Below are 21,268 nucleotides of genomic sequence, written 5' to 3' on the forward strand. Positions count from 1 at the left end.
GATTTAAGAATCAAGTACAGTCCATTATTGTCCTGTTTGTTTGCTTTATATTCAATGGAGTTTACTATCATTGGTGCACTATTAGATGCATGTCATATCTGATTGGTCAGAAGGTTACTAATAGTCAATGGCTTATACTTGTAAAAGAAAGTGAAACCAATATATGAGGAACTATACATATTTCTGACTAATTATGGGCCCAATATCTCGAAGGAGTAAAGACCTTTGTCTACATTCAAATGCTCCAGGGACTCAGTGCATATTTATGAATAATTACTAATACAACTATACATATTTCTGAATAATTATACACATCAAACACATTGGTAGCACTTGGGCCACTGATAATGGCTTTCTACATTCAAATGCTCCAGGGACTCAGTGCTCTCATTGTAAGCAATCAGGTTTTGAAAGAGTCATCATCATCAGATTGTGAGATTTTATTGGCTCTGTGCTCAATTCTTTACGAAACTGAATGGAATGAAATAGGAGCTCTTATCAAGTGGACAAGATCTGAAATTGGTGGATGATTAAAGATACAAGAAGCCTAATAACTCACTGGATTATTAAACAACCTAAAATGCATAACAAATTAAAGGGTGGAGCAGTACACTAGCTTAGAATTAATGGTTTTCACTTACAGAGAGGTTTCAATTGAAGAGTTGTAGGTTGATCGGACAGGTGCTGCCACTATATCTTCAATCTGCTTGCTCCAAGTTGTAGTCGAACAGGGTGGAGGAGTGTACCAGCTTACGAAATAGCTAGGGGATGACTGGCTTCTCACTGCTAGGTTATGATTTTTTGGACGATGAAATGCAGGTATCGCAGAGCAGAGGAGATGTTCCCTTATTTGAAGAAGATGACTTTCAGAGCATCATTGCGCTAGGTTGTTTTAGTTCAACGGTGACTGTGATTCTTCTTCCAGGACACGATTGGGGAAGATGACGTAGGAGGAAGCTTACACAAAGTAGAGGCTGAGATTTGGGATTTTCCCCCAAAATTTTGAACCCTAAAATTTCTGTCTGGTTTTCATTCACAACAAGGAGGGGCATTTTTGTCGGTTCATCCAAAGCTTTTAACGTTGTTAGTTCTAGACTAACGGCATGGGGGATTATGTTAACTGTTAAGAACCTCAGGGGGGCACGCAGAATTTTACAACTGAGGGATTTTCCCATAATTACGTCAAACCTCAGGGGGGGTACGTGAAAAAACCCCCTTTTTTATATAAGAAAAGAAAAATATATTACTGGAAAGATAAGAGAGTCTGTACAATATTATGATGAAGGAGAACTTTTTGTTTTTTTTGTGGAGTGCTACATAGCTTGTCATAAAATTTGCAAGTCTAGTGATGTATATGTTTTGTGAAAAGGAGATTGAAATGCTTTTTATTCCATCAACCACTTGAGACAAAAGAGGAATCAGTCTCCATGGTTGCACCATCGAAGTTAGGTTGTGAAGCAAAGCAGGAATTTCCATGTTGCAACACCATATTTCCTTGATGGTGTAGCTTAGCTGGGATGCATATTGAAGACCTTTCGCAAGGCCAAAATCTTTGTCTCCAAAAAATCATTAGTACCCAAAAAACCTACAGCTATTAATAGTAGTTGTCCTTCCAACAAAAAAGAACACATCCACCCCTATCTCTTCAGGGAAGATTGAGTTGTTCTTGCGCAAATCAGAACAGTGTGGTGTAATATGGGAAAGGATTGCAAACATATATCAAGAGAATAATCACTGTTACCAGAATAATACACAGTAGGGGTTAAAGTAGATGAAGGAGGGGGGGGGAATAACTAAGTCCGTCAACTATTTACGAATATTTGAAAGAACTCCCAAAGGATCAGGTTTAACAAATTTATAGACCATCTTGTTCCTAATTTGCCAGCTAGATAAAATAACATATAATAATAAAAACCGAAAAAACCATTTAGAGAGATGCTTGTCTCGGAGTTTATCAGACAAGATAGAAGCACAAAGTTGAAGTAAAAAATGATGGGAGAGGTATTCCGTTCTCAATCCCAAGGGGCCAACCACCCAAACATGCTTAGACCAGTCACTTGAAAGGAAGAAATGTCATATGGATTCACAACAAGATCCACATAAAACACAACGGGAATCGATCTTGAACCATTTCAAAAGAGATGTTTTAACAGGGATTCTTGAATGTAAAACATGCCAAAAAAAGTGTGTAAATTTTGGATGAATGGGCAACTTCCAGAGGAAGCGCCACCAGCCTGAGAACCTAGAATGAAAAGACGGCCTCAACGAAGTAGAAAGAAATTTGGCGGCAATCCGAGATAAGTTCACTATTAATGAAATGTCTATAGAGGTAATTATTTGAGCACTTATTGAAAATTTGCCAAAATCTTAGAAGGACTAAGAGGCAAGACTAAGATAAAAGGAGAAAAATCACTCTTGAGGAGCTGCGATTAGAATCCCAAAAGAAGAGATTCCTTAAAGAGATGAAGAAATTGTGCAGAAGACGAACCAGTTCAAAGTCAATATGGTGGAGATCAAAGAGAAGAAAAAGAAACCAAACCAACCAAGAAGTACTTCAAGAAGATTGACAAAAATTTTAAGAAGAGCAGTGTAAGAAACATGTTGGGCATTCTAACAAACAATGAGGGTTCAAATAGGTCAGGTATCTTCTGTGAGCAAGTACCAAACAACCCATTAGAAATGTCTTCTTTGAGCAAGCATTACCCTGTGGGACATATTCATGTACCCAGCCCAATCTATATTGGGATTAATGGGTCAAACTGAAGAAAAAAAAAACCCATTTATTTTTGGACTTAACCGTCGCATATGGGCCCATTAGTCCTGCTTTCAGGAATCGAAACTTTCGTCTCTCAGATTAGAGTAATCTTTCTTCTGTTTCAGACTTTCAGTTAAACGCTTCATCTCTCGACTGAGTTGGTTGCGTTGCTCTTATCGGAGCGGTAACGAACTCCCATTCCCTAACAATGCCGGCTTCATTAGGAAACATTGCTTTTGTAACCGATACATTAAGTCCTTCTCATGAAGTAATCAATCCGGTTCGATCCCCATCTTGTGAACAACGGTGATTCTATCGAGCAACTATGTCCAAAAACCACCGAAGAAGTAAGAGCAGCAGCAGTGACGAGTGACGAACTAAGCGATAAAGCAGTTTCCATTGAAGATACCCAACCATTGAATCTTGAGTCAGAGGACTGCTTGGGTTCACTAGTTGAGAAACGGAAGAGAGAGGACACTGAGGCTGAGGAAGCAAACGGAGAAGCCAAAGATGCAACCAATCCTTTGTGGAAGACAGCCTTATGTTCGTATTTTAGGAGTACATCGGGTTCTTGTAGCCATGGGGATGGTTGCAGGTATGCCCATGGCAAAGAAGAACTGTGGCCTCGGCCGAATAACACATGGGACCCAACGTCGGAAAGGGCAAAGAAGCTTATGAAGTGTGAAAATGGAGAGAGAGTTATTAATACTTCTAATGTAGGGGAAAACGTTCTCATGACAGATGCTCTCACCTATTCGTCAAATCCTTCCCTTGCCAAATGCTTGGTGCATCTCCCGCGGAAATGGAATTCAGACAATTTGAGGAGCCATCTTACCGAACAGGCAAGTGGTTCTTTGGTTGTGAATTGTTTTTTCAATTTAGGTCTACTGTTTTTGACACATATCCATTTGGTGTCATAGCTTATGCTCCCATTTATCAATGAGATAACAATTATGAACTTTTGCTTGTTGAGTGTTAGAGAGCTGAGATAAAAAAAGAAGAGGACAGAAAGATGGCCTGAGTTGAACGAGGTCGTTCTGTCCTTAAGACAATATTTGCACCCTATTAATGCAAAGGGTTGCAGCAAACCTGTCTCCCAAGATAAAGTAAGCTGGACTGATTACCGGTTGCAGAGACAGTAATCACATGAAACTAAACAAACAAAAAGTTATCTGTGACTGACAGATTTCGTGGGCTATTTATAGACCCACAAAGTTGTTCGGCCCATATGGCTGTTCTTATGGTGCGACGATGCGTACGTGCGAAGTGCAAAGTGCATGCACCATTAAAGCACCACATTGTGCCTCACGCACGCCCACGTGCACGCACACGCGCATGCCTATAGGCTAGGACAATCACCGTCCTCGCTCGCAAGTGCACCGTACAACCCTTTCTAAACATAACATGTGATAATAGATCACAAATATATATATATATATATATATATATATATATATATATATATATAAGTCAAATAATTTACTTCTTCACAACCGATGTGGGACTAAAGTCCCACACCAATATTTAAAAAATTCCAACAATTTCCTCCAGTTTTTAAAATAATTGAGTCTCAGTCTATAACCTCTCTGTACCTTTAAATCATAGTTACATAAAGGTGTCTTTCGACTTGAACCTTCATGTTATCAGAATACATCAATACTTGTCAAAAACTAAGTAGTTGTAGCCTTGAACTTAGAATTTTATAATGACAAAACTAATATACTAGACATATGATTTACTTAAACATAGTTCCAATAATACCCGTACATTTATGGCCTTGTGCTTTCATCTTAGGTTTTCATAAGTGCCTTAGAGACAAGCTTTGAATCTCGCAAAAGCGGCTCCACTTCCTGCACTTATATAGGTGAATATAATAAAATGCAAATGTATGACTTGCATTTTCTATAGGACATAGATTCATTAAATGATTGATCCTACCCTTTGTCAATTCTCCATACAAACATGCACTACCTTGAGTTGACAAGAGATTGTATCTCTATTAGTTAAGTGCATAACCGGTTATTACTATACAAGTGTTTTTTCATTGAACTAGTTGACTAGATGTTGGTCTAGTGTCTAGTTGGTTTCCACTTGCAGGTTATCTCTCATTTAAAAGCTTTAAACTCATCTCCCTGGAAGTCTTCCATACCACATCCCTACCTAGGCCTTTTGTAAAGGGATCAACCAGATTTTTCTTTGACTTTACATAACTAATACTCACAACTCCTTTTATGAGTTGTTCTCTTACATAGCTACGTCTTAAACTGATATGCCTTGACTTTCCATTGTAAACTTTATTATAAGCTCGTGATAATGTTACTTCATTATCACAAGATATTGATATCGCAGACATTGGCTTAGGCCATAGAGGAATCTCTGTTAACAGGTCCCTAAGCCATTCTGCTTTCTTTACTGCCATTGCTAAAACAATAAATTCAGACTCCATTGTGGAGTGTGAAACCACAGTCTGTTTCATGAATCCCCAAGAAATTGATCATCCACCCAAGGTAAATATCCAACCACTTGTGGACTTAGATTCATCTGATCCTATAATCTATTTTGCATCTATGTATCCTTCTAGCACTGCGAGAAAATCCTTATAAGTTAATGCATAATTCATTGTGTCATTTAAGTACTTAAGTACTCTAGAAACTGCATTCCAATGAATTTGTCCAAAGTTATGAGTAAATCTACTCAAAACACCAACTGCAAAAGCTATATCAGGAGGAGTGCACTGCATGGCATACATTAACCTGCCAATGATACTAGAGTATTCTAATTGTGATACACAATTCCCTTAATTAGAGGTCAATCTGACATAATGATCGTATGGGATAGCAACTGGTTTACAATCCTCATGATTGAATTTTTTAACATTTTCTTTATTTAATGAGACTGTGTTAAAGAAATAGAATCAAAAGATCTAATAATTTTGATTCCCAAAATTACGTTTGTTTCACCCATATCTTTCATATCAAAACATGAAGATAAGAAAGCCTTTGTCTCCAATACAATGCTTGAATTAGTACTAAAGATTAACATATCATCAACATATAAACAAATTATAACACTATGTCCATTTTTGAATTTAGAATAAACACATTTATCAGATTCATTTATTCTAAATCCATTTGCTACAACCTTTTGGTCAAATTTATCATGTCATTGTTTAGGAGCTTGTTTTAGACCATATAAAGATCTGACTAGTTTTCAAACCTTATTCTCCTGGCCTTTCAAAATAAACCCTTCAGGTTGTTGCATGTAAATTTCCTCCTCTAAATCTCTATTTAGAAAGGCAGTTTTAACATCTATTTGGTGTATAACAAGTTTATTAATTGATGTTAAAGCAATTAATAATCTAATTGTACTAATTCTAGCAACTGGAGCATATTATCGAAATAATCAATATCTTCCTTTTGCTTAAATACCTTGGCTACAAGCCTAGCTTTAAACTTATCAATGGTTCCATCAGCTTTAAGTTTTCGCTTAAAGATCCATTTACAACCAATAGGTTTAAATCCGGGAGGTAAATCTGTTAAAATCCATGTTTTATTTTCCATGATAGAATCCATTTCATCATTTATAGCTTCTTGCCAAAATGCAGAATCTTGAGAATTCATGGCTTCTCGAAAAGTCAATGGATCATATTCAACATTATATACACAAGAATTTGTGACTTCATTTCTATTTCTTTCTACTAAGAATTGATAGAAATTTGGACCAAAGGATTTTTCTACTTTAACTCTTTTACTTCTTCTTGGTTTAACACTCTCATTAAGTTCAGAGTTTGATTGAATAGTATCTTGATCCTCTTTGTTTGTGTCTTCATTCTTCCGTTTCCTAGAAAAAGAATCCTCAAAGAACTCAGCATCTCTAGAGGATGAAATGAACTCAAGTTTTCTTGATTGGGAACAACTACTTTCTTCATTGCCTAATGCTATAGGCTCCAATCAGACATCTGAGCATGGCCTTCTTTCTGAGTTTGGTCTAGGTGTTTCAACATGGTTTGCTGGATGTCCTCAGTCTAGTTTTTCACCAGTGGTTGATGAAGTGTTTGAGCTTGAGAAAGGGACATCAATACCTCCTTATCCTGTTCATACTCATCATTCTGTATCATTTAATTCATCTCCTGCTTCTACTTTTAGCTCTATTCCAATGTATAATCAAGGCATAAAACCTGGAATCTCCTCTCCTGAGTGGGAAGGAGGTTTGCAATTTCCTCAGATTAATAATGTTTCAAAACCTTCTTCTGTTGGTCCCCATTTCAGTAGTTCTATATATCCTTCAAACAATTTGAAGGGGGTCATCCAATCCAGTAGTCCAGTAAGAAGCCTATCTATTAAAAAACTGTCGTCTTCAAAATCTAAACAAGATTTGACTTCTCTTGGATCTCCACATTCAATGGAAGCTGGCCCTTGTTCTCCTATGGATGAAGGTCAGGTGAGGCTTCTAAATGAATCTTCGAAGGAGGTAGTTTCGGGAAGCCGCTCATCACGAATGTTATCTCTGTTAGGACCAACAAGCTCTCAAGTGTCTGCAATCTTGAAGCTAAATGGGGTTCGAAGCTCACCTAACCTTGTTGCATCTTCTAGAGCTGCTAGATCGAGCTCGTGGAATACCACCCCCGTAGGTAAGATGCCTGCTCTGAAATTTTACATTGTTTTATCTGGGTTTTATGCATTCTTGATGCTGACTAATTTTGATTGACTGTATTGACCACTATAGCCGTTACCATTCCAGTAACGTGCTATATTGGGAATCCACAGTTACCTTTTGTAACCATATCCCATCACAATATCTACCACATACGATAATAGGAACCTTCCATTATTATCGCAGGTGGTATATTTGTCACCTTCCATTGTTATCTTATGATCACATGTGTATCTCTTAAAATCCTCTCACAGAATCCCAACTATATTGGGTTATCTTGTACAGTATAAATACACCTCTTGTAATCTTTACTAATCAAGAAATACAAATCTCTATTGCAATGTCAACATGGTAATCAAAGCCAATTAAGCTCACACGAGCGTTCCTTTTTTTTTTTTCCTTGATCGTTTCTACACTTCACCATGCCGGACGACGGCACCATTGATGATCTCTCTTCCAGCAGTCCCTTACCTATTGTCTCACCAACCGTTGTTGGTGCGCCTTCTCTCCACCATGTGCATCACTACATCTCTGTGAAGTTGACTTCGAAAAACGATCTTTTCAGGCGTACACAACTCGAACCATTCCTCGATGGCCAGGGACTATTTGGCTATGTGGATGGTTCTCTTCCATGTCCTACCGCCAGTGATGGTTCTCTTCAATGGCGTCGACAGGACTCCCTCCTTCACTGCCTTCTTATCGCCTCCCTTTCTGAGGAGGTGTTTCCACAAGTTCTCGACAAGCACAGTAGCAAGGAGATTTGGGACTGTCTTCAGGCCGCATTTTCTTCTCCTTCTAAGAGCCGCCTAATGTCATTACACATGGCCATGCAAGACCTTTAACAACAAGCCGAAGAATCTGTCTCGGCCTTTCTTAGTCGTGCAAAATCTATCTCAGAGGAGTTAAGTGCGCTGGGCAGCTACTTCGTCCCAGTGAATTTAATTTACATATTTTTCGTGGTCTTAAGACCGAATTCTTTGAGATTATGTCCTCCTTGCTCACTCGCACAACACCAATCTCTTATGATGATTTACACTCAATGTTGCTCAGCCATGAATTTTTACAAGGATCCAGACTATCCAAGCTCTCGGTTACAGACTCGCCTAAGCCCACTACTCAGCCATCAGCCAGCAATGTTCAATGCAGCAACACCACTCAGGACTCACGCTCCAATTGAGGGGGTGGGTCTCAAAACCGTGGCCATGGGGGGCAAGGGCGCTTTGGCCATGGTGGCTCTAGACCCTCTGGAACTTGGTTATGGTGTCACTGGTGCAACCGTGACACCCATGATATTGCACAGTGCTACTCTAAGCCTAAAAACCCAAATCCACAAGCCTATCGTCCTCCACACCCCTTGCAATACCAACCAACATCAACCCCTAATGAAAACTACATGCAGTACCCAAACCCGTCCCAAGCACCATTATTACCCACACCATCTTACCCACCATCATCTCATCTTACCTGGTACCCAGACACTGGAGCTACCCATCATGTGACGCCAGACTTGCAATCCATGACGTCCTATGATCCTTATTCAGGTTCGGACACTCTACAGGTTGGGAACGGTAAGGGTATCCCCATATCACATGTTGGTTATAGTTCCATTAATTCTCCTATTTCTAATCGTCAGTTGATTTTATCTGATATACTTCAGGTTCCATCCATTACTAAGCCTTTACTTTCAATTCATCATTTTACCATAGATAATGACGTATTCTTTGAATTTCATCCTTCTTGTTTCTTTGTGAAGGATCGGAGAACCAAGGCCACCATTCTTTCAGGACCGAGTAGTGGAGGTCTCTACACAATGGCTCCACCTACCACGCCTTCTGCTTTCACTGCCATTCAGACCACCCTTGATGGCTGGCACAATCGACTTGGGCACCCACACTCTCAATTGCTGAATCGTCTGGTTCGCGAATTTAGTTTACCTTGTCATTCTACCAAGCTGAGTTCGTTGTGTGCTGCTTGTCAGCTTGGGAAGTCTTGCTGTCTTACTCTCTCTGAGACTCATTCACGAAGATTATTTCCATTAGATTTAGTTCATAGTGATGTCTTGGGTCCTTCCCCTACCCCCTCCCCTAATGGTCATAGGTACTTTGTAATATTTGTGGACGATTACTCTAAGTTTATATGGTTTTATCCTTTGCTTCGTAAATCTGAAGTCTTCTCTGTGTTTAAGGATTTTCAGTCATTGGTTGAAAGGCAATTTTCCAGGAAAGTTAAATCTGTCCAAACAGATTGGGGAGGGGAATTTCGCACACTTTCCACTTATTTTCGTTCTCTTGGAATTTCACATTGTGTTTCAGGCCCTCACACGCATGAATAGCAGGGGGCTGTGGAACGTCGCCATCGACATATTATCGAAACTGGCCTTTCCTTAATGGCACACAGTTCGGTTCCTCGTACTTACTGGCACTTTGCCTTTGAATCTGCAGTCTTTTTGATTAACAGGCTGCCTTCCAGGGTGACCAATAATATATCACCATTCCAATTACTTTTTCATCGCCCACTGGATCATTCATTTTTTAGAGTGTTTGGGTGCTTATGCTATCCTTACCTAAGACCATATAATACTCATAAAATGGATTATAGGTCTACCCCATGTGTCTTCTTGGGGTATAGCCCCAATCACTTAGCCTATCGCTGCCTTGATCGTTCCACCCATCAGCTCAAGTTAGCTCGCCATGTTCGGTTCTCTGAGGATGTATTTCCTTTTGCGACCACTACAACCTCAAATCCACCATGTTCACCATCTCTGCCCAGTCCTTGGGCTACTGTTCCCACTATGGCTTCACAACCTGCTAGAGTGCCGAACCAAATCCCTACACCACCATTTCCAACAACTCCAACATCCGTGGGGCACCACCAAACGCCCCACACTCATGACCCATCACCATCACCAAACCCATCACCACCTTGGCCTGCTCCATCTGGGTCCCCTTCAACACCACACCACAGAACCCGAACCCTTGCAGATCTTTGTAGAACAACCCAACCCATTGATGCCACGGCTTTGGCTGCTTCACGCCATCCCCCCACTGACCCTACATGTTTCTCACAAGCTGTTAAATATCAGGAGTGGCGGGCTGCGATGGCGGATGAGTTTAATGCCCTTCTAAGGAATGACACTTGGTCCTTGGTTCCACACCGCCCATCTATGAATCTAGTAGGCTGCAAATGGGTGTACAGAGTGAAACGCAAGGTTGACGGATCACTTGAGCGCTACAAAGCGCAACTGGTTGCGAAAGGGTTCCATCAACAAGAGGGTGTGGACTACAGTGAAACTTTTAGTCAGGTTGTCAAACAACCAACCATATGGACTGTTATTGGGTATGCAGTGTCCAATGGATGGCCCATTAGACAGTTGGACATCTAGAACGCATTCCTACATGGAGAACTTACTGAGGAGGTTTACATGGTCCAACCTCCAGGTTTTTAGGACAAAACAAAGCCAAATCATGTATGTAGGCTACATCGGTCTTTATATGGCCTTAAACAAGCCCCATGGGCTTGGTTCCACAGATTGACCCCTTTTCTCTTAAGCCTTGGGTTCACTGCCTCCAAGACCGATGCTTCACTATTTATATTCAATCACGAAGGAACTATCTTGTATGTACTTATCTACGTGGATGATATTTTGGTGACAAGTAACATGGCATCCAATGTGCAGGCCTTACTGTCAAACCTTGCGAAGGAATTTTCAATAAAGGACCTATGGCCGTTACATTTCTTTTTGGGAGTTGAGGCCACAAGTCACAAAAACAGTCTACTCCTGACACATACACGGTACATTCATGACCTGTTACAATGGGCTGGCATGTCAGACTGCAAGCCCATATCGACCCCAATGAGTACCAGCACCAAAACATCAGACTCAGGGGGTGCAGCATTTGCAAATCCAAGCCAGTACCGGTCCATTGTAGGCGCCCTACAGTATGTAGCATTGACCTATCCTGGTGTGGCCTATGTAGTGAATAAGGCGTGCCAAACAATGCACGCTCCTACGGAGGCAGATTGGAGTCTAGCTAAACGGATACTACACTACCTCAAGGGGACCTCAACATGTGGTCTCTACTTTGACAAGTCAGCATCCCTGACATTACAGGCCTTTTCTAATGCTGATTGGGTTGGTAGCACCAGTGACAGGCGCTCGACTAGGGGCTATGCCATCTTTCTAGGGCCCAATTTGATCTCTTGGCACTCAAAGAAATAGAAAACCGTCTCTAGATCCTCTATAGAGTCAGAGTACAAGGCGATTGCAGATGTTGCGGCCGAGCCTATATGGCTTCAATCCTTGTTTAAAGAGCTCGGTCTTCCTCAAAGAGTTCCACCGGTTCTGTGGTGTGATAATATAGGTGCAAGATACCTATCTGCAAATCCTGTGTTCCACGCACGCACTAAACATGTGGAAATTGACTTCCACTTTGTCAGAGAACGCGTGGCACAGAAACAGCTACAAGTACAGTTTATCTCCACAAAGGACCAATTAGCAGATGTTTTGACCAAGGCGTTACCAATGGCGCGTTTCCAATTCATGCGGGACAAGCTAAAGATCCGCTGCATGGAATCTTCATCTTGAGGGGGTGTATTGACCAATATAGCCGTTACCATTCCAGTAACGCGCTATATTGGGAATCCACAGTTACCTTTTGTATCCATATCCCATCACAATATCTACCACATACGATAATAGGAACCTTCCATTGTTATTGCATGTGGTATATTTGTCACCTTCCATTGTTATCTTATGATCACATGTGTATCTCTTAAAATCCTCTCACAGAATCCCAACTATATTGGGTTATCTTGTACACTATAAATACACCTCTTGTAATCTTTACTAATCAAGGAATACAAATCTCTATTGCAATGTTAACAGACTGATGCTCTTTTTCAAGGCAACAGACCAGAATCTGGGACTTGCCATAACACAAATCTTGATGTCCCACCTAAAAATGAGAAAAACCGAAGAAAGCGTTCAGTTTCAGATATATTAAAGTTCATTCCCTCACTTCAGGGGGTAGAAGACACTTCACAATTTTGTAAGAGGAGGAAAATCTCAGAATCAAATTCTAGGCATCCTCCTGCTTCACAAGCACTCAGACCATCAAAATTGATGAGTAAACCTGAGGGATTTACATATGGGAATCTTTTAGGTGAAGCAAATAAAGGGAGTGCACCTTCTAATGTATATTTTACAACTCTTCTTCATGTGGTCAGCATCGCTTCTCTCTCTGGTATCAAGCATGCTCGACTTACTAGTCAGATGGATGCTCTTGACATTCCATATGTTGAAGAAGTGGGCCTGCGAACACCATCCTTGAATTTGTGGTTCAGGCTACCTTTTGCCAGAGAGGATTTATGGCAACACATTTGCTTGCGACTTGGGAGACCTGGAAGCTTGTATTGGGATGTCAAGATATATGATCAACACTTTAGGGACTTGTGGGAACTTCAGAAGGGAAGTACGAATACAGCATGGGGTTCAGGTGTTCGTGTTGCCAACAATACATCTGATATAGATTCCCATATACACTATGATTCAGAGGGTGTTATCCTTGGTTATAGGTCTGTTGAGGACGATAGCATTAAAAAATTAGAGGCTATGCCATCTTTCTAGGGCCCAATTTGATCTCTTGGCACTCAAAGAAATAGAAAACCGTCTCTAGATCCTCTATAGAGTCAGAGTACAAGGCGATTGCAGATGTTGCGGCCGAGCCTATATGGCTTCAATCCTTGTTTAAAGAGCTCGGTCTTCCTCAAAGAGTTCCACCGGTTCTGTGGTGTGATAATATAGGTGCAAGATACCTATCTGCAAATCCTGTGTTCCACGCACGCACTAAACATGTGGAAATTGACTTCCACTTTGTCAGAGAACGCGTGGCACAGAAACAGCTACAAGTACAGTTTATCTCCACAAAGGACCAATTAGTAGATGTTTTGACCAAGGCGTTACCAATGGCGCGTTTCCAATTCATGCGGGACAAGCTAAAGATCCGCTGCATGGAATCTTCATCTTGAGGGGGTGTATTGACCAATATAGCCGTTACCATTCCAGTAACGCGCTATATTGGGAATCCACAGTTACCTTTTGTATCCATATCCCATCACAATATCTACCACATACGATAATAGGAACCTTCCATTGTTATTGCATGTGGTATATTTGTCACCTTCCATTGTTATCTTATGATCACATGTGTATCTCTTAAAATCCTCTCACAGAATCCCAACTATATTGGGTTATCTTGTACACTATAAATACACCTCTTGTAATCTTTACTAATCAAGGAATACAAATCTCTATTGCAATGTCAACAGACTGATGCTCTTTTTCAAGGCAACAGACCAGAATCTGGGACTTGCCATAACACAAATCTTGATGTCCCACCTAAAAATGAGAAAAACCGAAGAAAGCGTTCAGTTTCAGATATATTAAAGTTCATTCCCTCACTTCAGGGGGTAGAAGACACTTCACAATTTTGTAAGAGGAGGAAAATCTCAAAATCAAATTCTAGGCATCCTCCTGCTTCACAAGCACTCAGACCATCAAAATTGATGAGTAAACCTGAGGGATTTACATATGGGAATCTTTTAGCTGAAGCAAATAAAGGGAGTGCACCTTCTAATGTATATTTTACAACTCTTCTTCATGTGGTCAGGCACTGCTCTCTCTGTATCAAGCATGCTCGACTTACTAGTCAGATGGATGCTCTTGACATTCCATATGTTGAAGAAGTGGGCCTGCGAACACCATCCTTGAATTTGTGGTTCAGGCTACCTTTTGCCAGAGAGGATTTATGGCAACACATTTGCTTGCGACTTGGGAGACCTGGAAGCTTGTATTGGGATGTCAAGATATATGATCAACACTTTAGGGACTTGTGGGAACTTCAGAAGGGAAGTACGAATACAGCATGGGGTTCAGGTGTTCGTGTTGCCAACAATACATCTGATATAGATTCCCATATACACTATGATTCAGAGGGTGTTATCCTTGGTTATAGGTCTGTTGAGGACGATAGCATTAAAAAATTAGTTGCTGATTTACAAAGACTTTCTAATGCTCGTTTGTTTGCTCTTAAGGAATGCGGAGACTTTTTGGAGTAAGAGCAGATGATAGACAGGAAGCAATCAGTGCAAACTCCGACAACATAACATCTGCTGTAGACAAAGGTGCTGCTGAGGTTGCCGAGAAGATATCAGAACAAATGAGGCAATTTAGAATAGAAGCTGTTGGTCTTATGAGTTTATGGTTTAGTTTTGTTTCTGGGGTGGTGGCTCGCTTTGTTGTTGAGTGGGAATCAGGAAAAGATGGATGCACAATGCATGTTTCTCCAGAACAGCTTTGGCCACATACAAAGGTTTGTCCCCCCCATACAAAGAACAGGACACTGGCATACAAGGAATATTAAATTTAAGTACTCCCCCCCCCCCCCTCCCGCGGCGGGAAAAAAGCTTGGTTTTCTCACAAGTGCTTCAAATATTTACTACTCATATAGATACTCATGATTGTGATTCCTTTTGTATTGTTTAGTTCCAAGGTATTGCTACTGACCCTGGCCTTCAAAGGCACCAAGGGGGTGAGGGTGTCAATTGAGTCTTCTGGATATGAGCATGTTCGCCAACCCATCTATTGGTCAAAGTTATGAACGAAGAAGTTGTAACCTTCTTTTGATTGCCCTTTGTCTTTTTTCCAAAATTCTTTTAAGTTAAGTGAAAAAAGGATATTCAAAATAATTGGAAGTGACTTACCATTATGCCATATATATATATATATATATATTTGTTGGGAAAGAGCAGGTCCAACTTCGTCAGGTTTTCGAGTTTGAAGAAGACCAAACACCACCAGAGACCAGCAATCAATCTCATTCTCGAAAATTAAGAAAACGACATAATGATGTGTCATTTTCAAATTATTTCAAAAACCCTTTTTTACCCCACTTAAAGAATTTTTTGGAATAAGACAAGGGGCAATCAAGAGAAGGTTACAACTTCTCAGTTCACCACTTTGGTTACAATAAGAAGCGCCCTATATATATATAATATAATATAATATAGTAGTATTGTATGATCTTGCTTTTTGGGCCCCATGTTAAAGAAGTTGAGAGCCTTTCTGTTAAAAACTTTATGTTTAGGAATTATAGTGTCTGTTCACTGGTGCCTAAAATATTTAGTTGCCTTCCTGTCTCTGTCCAAAGCCAATCATTGAAATTATGTAATGCAACTGATGTACGTTGCCATGTATGGCCTATAGTCCAAAATACTTGGTAGGATTGAAGGCTAGCTAATAACCTCAGAGTTGTATTCAGACACCATGATTTCTTTCAAGGCAATGTTTTAGCAGTCAAGATTGTTGGTGGAATATTCACCATTGATTTTCCTTTTCTTGATTCATTGATATTATCTGTAATAATTCCATCAACAAATTTTCATTAACTGCTCAGCAGGGCCAGCAGCACTATTATTATTAAGCAATTTCCCCCTGTTTCCTACAGTTTCTGGAAGATTTCGTTAATGGAGCTGAGGTGGCATCCCTTTTGGACTGCAGGACCATTATTTTCTCTGCTAGCAGCTGCAACTCGACCTGCGCGGGCTGGTCCTGCTACTGGTGCCCCTGGTGTAACTGCTGCACACTCTGCTATACCAAGGCAGAATGGTTTCATACCAACTCAGGGAGTGATGCCAAGCAGTTCATCTTCAAATATGTTACTCAAGCTGCATCTGCTCCGATCCTGTCGGGAATCCCATTACAAGTAAAACAGTTGTAGGTCCTCTTGGGAGTCACAACCTTCATGCAACGGCAATATTGTTGGCTGTTGCTGGGAAAGGTGGTCCTGGAATCGTTCCTAGCTCACTGTTGCCCCTTTGATGTCTCCGTTGTACTGCGTTGCGTGGTCCCTACTGGATACGCATAATATAATCTACCGTAAACACTTTGCAGTTGACATGTGCTGTTTTGCTGGAGATCAGGTTTGGCTACAGCCGGCAACACCACCAAAGGGTGGGCCTGAGATTGGAGGGGGGGGGGGGGGGGGTTTCTTTCCAATGTCCAAAGTTTCGGCCTTTCATTATGGAGCATGTAGCTCAGGAATTGAATGGCTTCTTAGAACCTAATTTCTCTGCTAGCCAACAGACAGTTGGAATTACAAACTCTAGCAATCCAAATCAAAGTCCAGGTTCACAGCTTTCAGCAACCAACGGAAGCCGGGTTAATATTACAGGTTCTGGTGTAATATCTAGATCGACTCCAATGGCGGGGAACCAGCATCTGGTATAACCCGTGTAGGCAATGCACTTTTGGCGTCTCAAAATTTAGCGTCTATCTATCGGCTCAGGATTACCTATACGTAGATCACCTGGCACAAGTGTCCCTATTCATATGAGAGGAGAATTCAACACAGCTTTCATCGGGCTTGGGGATGATGGAAGGTATGGTGGTGGATGGGTTCCCCTTGTTGCTCTTACTTAAAAAGGTTTTAAGAGGCATTCTCCAGTACTTTGGAGTACTATGGCTCTTTGCACAATTACCGAAGGAGATCCTGGGTTCAATTCTAAAAGAAAATGAAGGATCGCTTTTAAATTTGGACCAGGAACAGCCAGCCTTGCGCTTCTTTGTGGGGTAAGATCTATATCTTCTCTTTTGATTTGTTAGTGGAGTATGATGCATGCTGTATCCTCTTGTTGAAATCTACTTGACATGATAGTGAAAAATCCTATCATTTTATTAATTACTTCCTGTAGATTACAGATCCTCTGTAATTGATTTACCCTGCTGCCATAATGTTATTACTGTTGGGTGAAGGTAGTGGGTGTTGGGGAAAAAGAAATCTGCAGTGTATATTATTGGTGCCAAATCTAGCTGCATTGACGAGTCCGAGATGTTTCTTCTGTGCCCTTCCACTTAACTACTAAAAAGGTCATAAAGATGCTTGAGGTACAGCTCAAGCAGCCAATGTTCCAGGTTTCAGGTTTTGACCCTGGATGAAACCGAAACTTCCCAAGTTTTGACCAAAATCTGGGATTTTCTGGGCCAAAATCAAAACCTAGGCTTTGAGGCCCAAAAAATGGGTTTTTGACCTTTTTTTGTGCTGCATTGCTTCCTATTTTTATCATTTTATACACCTATGCCATGAATTAGTTTCACAAAAAAACCACCCAAAATGGTACTTGTGGTTTGGACCAAAGTTTGCTAGTGTACACTGAATTCTGCTTTACATAATTTAGCTATTGGAAATGCTAACATGCAATTAAAACAATCAAAACATACATTTGGTTAGAGAAATACAACACTCACCACTCAATACCACTTGGAGTTTCTTGGCGGTTCTAATCCATGAGCTGCGTATGACTGAAGATTTCATTGACCCTCCTCCGAATGCCAGCACATATGTACCCCATGACATATTTGTGCGTAGATGTTCTGATAGTCCATGACAACCCACCTATAAGTCTCATCATCAACATACCAGAGGTATCCAAGCCTAGTAATATAGTATTGAATTTGAATGATCAAAACAGTAACCAATAACAAGATCTTTTACTCAAAGGAAGATTCAGATTAGGGAGATTTTAAATATCACAAAATCAAGTGGTTGGATGGGGTTGGAAGTAAGGTCGAGTGTAGGGAATAGGAATGGGAAGTTTTGCTGAAAATCTGACCTCAATTGGATGGTTAGATCAGCAATTATGGGTGATTCCTAGAGGTGATAGGAATAGGTGTAAAACAGTAATTTAGGGACTGAAATAGGATTTGAGGGTTGAAACTAGGTTGCTGATTTCAGACATGAAACAATCTAAAATCAGTAGCCTAAACGATTCATGAAATCAGAATAGGATTCAACTATGGGATGGCCAAAATCATAGCTATAATGGAGGGTAGGGGTAGAAGAGAAAATCTGAAATATCTTAAGATCCAACTATTCTGAAGCAATTTAATTTTCTTTGACTCCTGTTTTCCAGTCTCAGAGATCCTTGATTTTCAAATTACTTTTAAGGTTAGTCATTGGACCTCTCTCATCTTTTGATGGGATCCTATTCCCTATATTTGTGTTTGATTCCAAGAGTTTGGCTCTCATCTGAGAGAGTTGAGTTTTTCGGTTAATTTTGGGTTGTTTGTGTGAGTTGGGTTTGCTTGGGGTCCTATCTGGGAGGGTTTAGGGTTCTTCCTACCTAACCCCCCATCAGATTGCCCTTGAATTTGATGTGAGGAATGGTAATAGTGGAGGTTTATTACATTGATCATGATGGTGGACACTTGAAGTCAACTCACTCAATGTCCTGGAGAGCCATTTCTACTACCGAAAATAATTGTTCTACTCAAGCCACAGCAACAAAGCCATGCCAATGCTCAAGAGGAACTAGCCCCCACTGAAATATCTGAGATATGTGACTACTTCAGTCGCTGTGTTGCTTCAGAACCCTATCATGCATCTCGAGTTGCATCCTTCATTACCCTTCTCACTTTACCCATTTCAGTTCTCCGGGGATTCTTGAAATTGATTGCTTGAAAAAAAGGATTAGCGCAGGCACAGGGTGTAGATATTAGGATTCGGCTAGCACCCCCCTGCGATTAAGACACCTGCCCATGTGATAATCTAATGGTGTTAATACATTTAACCTATTATTTTAATCTAACCCTTCCATCAACCTCTAACCCACTCGCCCATATCTCATTAGACCCGACCCGTTTTTCAGAGCGACAAACCCTATTCTAAAGCTCTCACCTCATCTCCACTGGTTGAGCGAGCGGCAGCGAGTGGTGACGAAAGGCGACGAAACCAACCGGCGACGAAAGGTAATGTAACTTCTCTCTCCTTCTCTCTCTCTCTCTCTCTCTCTCTCTCTCTCTCTCTCTCTGTCTCTCTCTCTCGGATTTGGCTGTCCCTCATTTTTGTTCTTGAAAAACCCTAATGAGGGTGATATTTGGGTCATTGCTAAGTACCCTCTCACGGGATCGTGAAATATTAATTAATGTTGGCGATGGATGTTTCTGTAAGGTGGTTTTGTTCATCCGACGTTGTATTTGTAGGTGATCGATTTTAATGATTCTCTAGTCATCATAAAAGAGATGGGGAAGGAATCATCCTCATCAGATGTTGGAGGATGTAGGCTTGTATTTTCCTATTGGTTCAAGATCTGAGATCAGTATGTTCATCTACGATGAAGAATCTGATAGATTCAGAAAGGTAAAAATTGGGAACATTTTAATTTTTCAGTCTTCTTTCTTCAAATGGTAGTTGACTTAAAACTGTTACTGCTGATTATTAGACATCAGGGGAAATGCCCAGAAATTGTTACAACAAAGCTGAAGAAAGATTGATTTCTCTTCCCAGTTCATTCTTTCCCAATGTTTGTTTGGTTTTCTGAAAGTGGTTATACAATTGAAAGAGAAAATAAAATGTCTAGATTTAAAGCTGGGATTTCCACACTGTTGGAAGTAATACTGAGGAAGAGTATATGCCGATTTCTTGAAGTTAAGCTCTTTTTAGTGGATTTGCTATCGGTTTTCGCATCGGCAATTCGATTTTCCGGCATTTTTTATTGGGGATCTACTGCTGCAGTTTCCGACAGGTACTCTCCAAGGTCTTCAATGGATGCAAGGCATGATAGATAGCTACGTAGGTAGTCCATGATTTTCGTCGCCACTCCCCGCCGCTCGCCCAACTAGTGAAGATGTGGTGAGAGCTCTGGAATAAGGTTTGTCGCTCAACGAAATGGAACTCTTATCTTCTCTCTTATTTTCGATTTGGATTTCAAAATCTGAAAAACGGGTCGGGTTTAATAGGATATGGGCGGGTGAGAGAGGTGGATGGGAGGGGTGGATTAAAATAATAGGTTAAATGTATTAACACCGTTAGATTATCACATGGCCAGGTGTTCTAATCACAGGGGGGTGCTGGATGCTCCAGCTCCCGCCACTGCAGGATAGGAGCCGAATCCGAGATATTACCCCTGCACAGAAGCTCCGCATTGAATTGTGTCTTGAGAATCATTCTGGGTCAGCCATAGACGAGAAGCATGAGAATTCTTCACTAGCAAAACGCAACATCCATTATGACCGACCTCATAATTCTGTTGATTTTGGGCTCACAGTGGTTCTTGATTCTGCTCACATACCCCACATAAATGCTGCTGGTGGAGCTGCTTGGTTGCCATATTGTGTTTCTGTGAGATTGAGATATTCATTTGGGGAGAATCCCCATGTATCTTTTCAGAGAATGGAGGGGAGCCATGGAGGCCGTGCTTGCTGGTTGCAAAGGGAAGAGTGGAAGAGGTGCAAACAGATGGTTGCTCGTACAGTGGAGGCGAATGGAAAGTCGGCAGGAGATGCTACTCAGGGAAGGTTGAGAGGAGTTGCAGATAGTGTGCAAAGAGTACTTCAATCGTGCCTTCAAGGGCTGAGGGGATGGCAGTACAGCTAGCTCTGGGGCAACATAACTGATGTTTATCTCACAGTGAGATTTAAGCATTTGGATCTCAGCAGCAGATGAAACTGGCTTTGGGCTGCTCACTTCACTGACGTGTGCCAGATGAAACCTCGTTGATTGGGCCAATGAGTGTTTGAGACTTTGAGTAGATGGTATTTGGTTGTTTGGAGAGCATGAGGAATAATCATGACCCCAAAGTCCCGTATCTACGTATCAATTGGTAGTGGTATCTAATGTTGGTATGACAATTATTTTCTCCACCAGTTCTCCGCCCGGCCTAGTTCTCCAAATGTCTGTAATATAAGACGGTGGATCCCACCTGAGCAGAGTGTTCAGGTAGGAATAGAGTGGTGAGGTGTTCATTGCGTGCTCCCTTTATTACATGCAATAGGGGAACAGGGACGGACTGGAAACTGGAAGGGAT

General features: G+C 41.0%; 1 pseudogene; it reads left to right on the plus strand.

Annotated features, from left to right (window-relative positions):
* Positions 1–3,557: 3,557 nt before the first annotated feature.
* LOC122655142 lies at positions 3,558–20,854 on the plus strand (annotated as a pseudogene).
* Positions 20,855–21,268: the final 414 nt, after the last annotated feature.

Source organism: Telopea speciosissima, chromosome 3 (genome assembly GCF_018873765.1).
Source record: "Telopea speciosissima isolate NSW1024214 ecotype Mountain lineage chromosome 3, Tspe_v1, whole genome shotgun sequence".
Taxonomy (NCBI): Eukaryota; Viridiplantae; Streptophyta; class Magnoliopsida; order Proteales; family Proteaceae; genus Telopea; species Telopea speciosissima.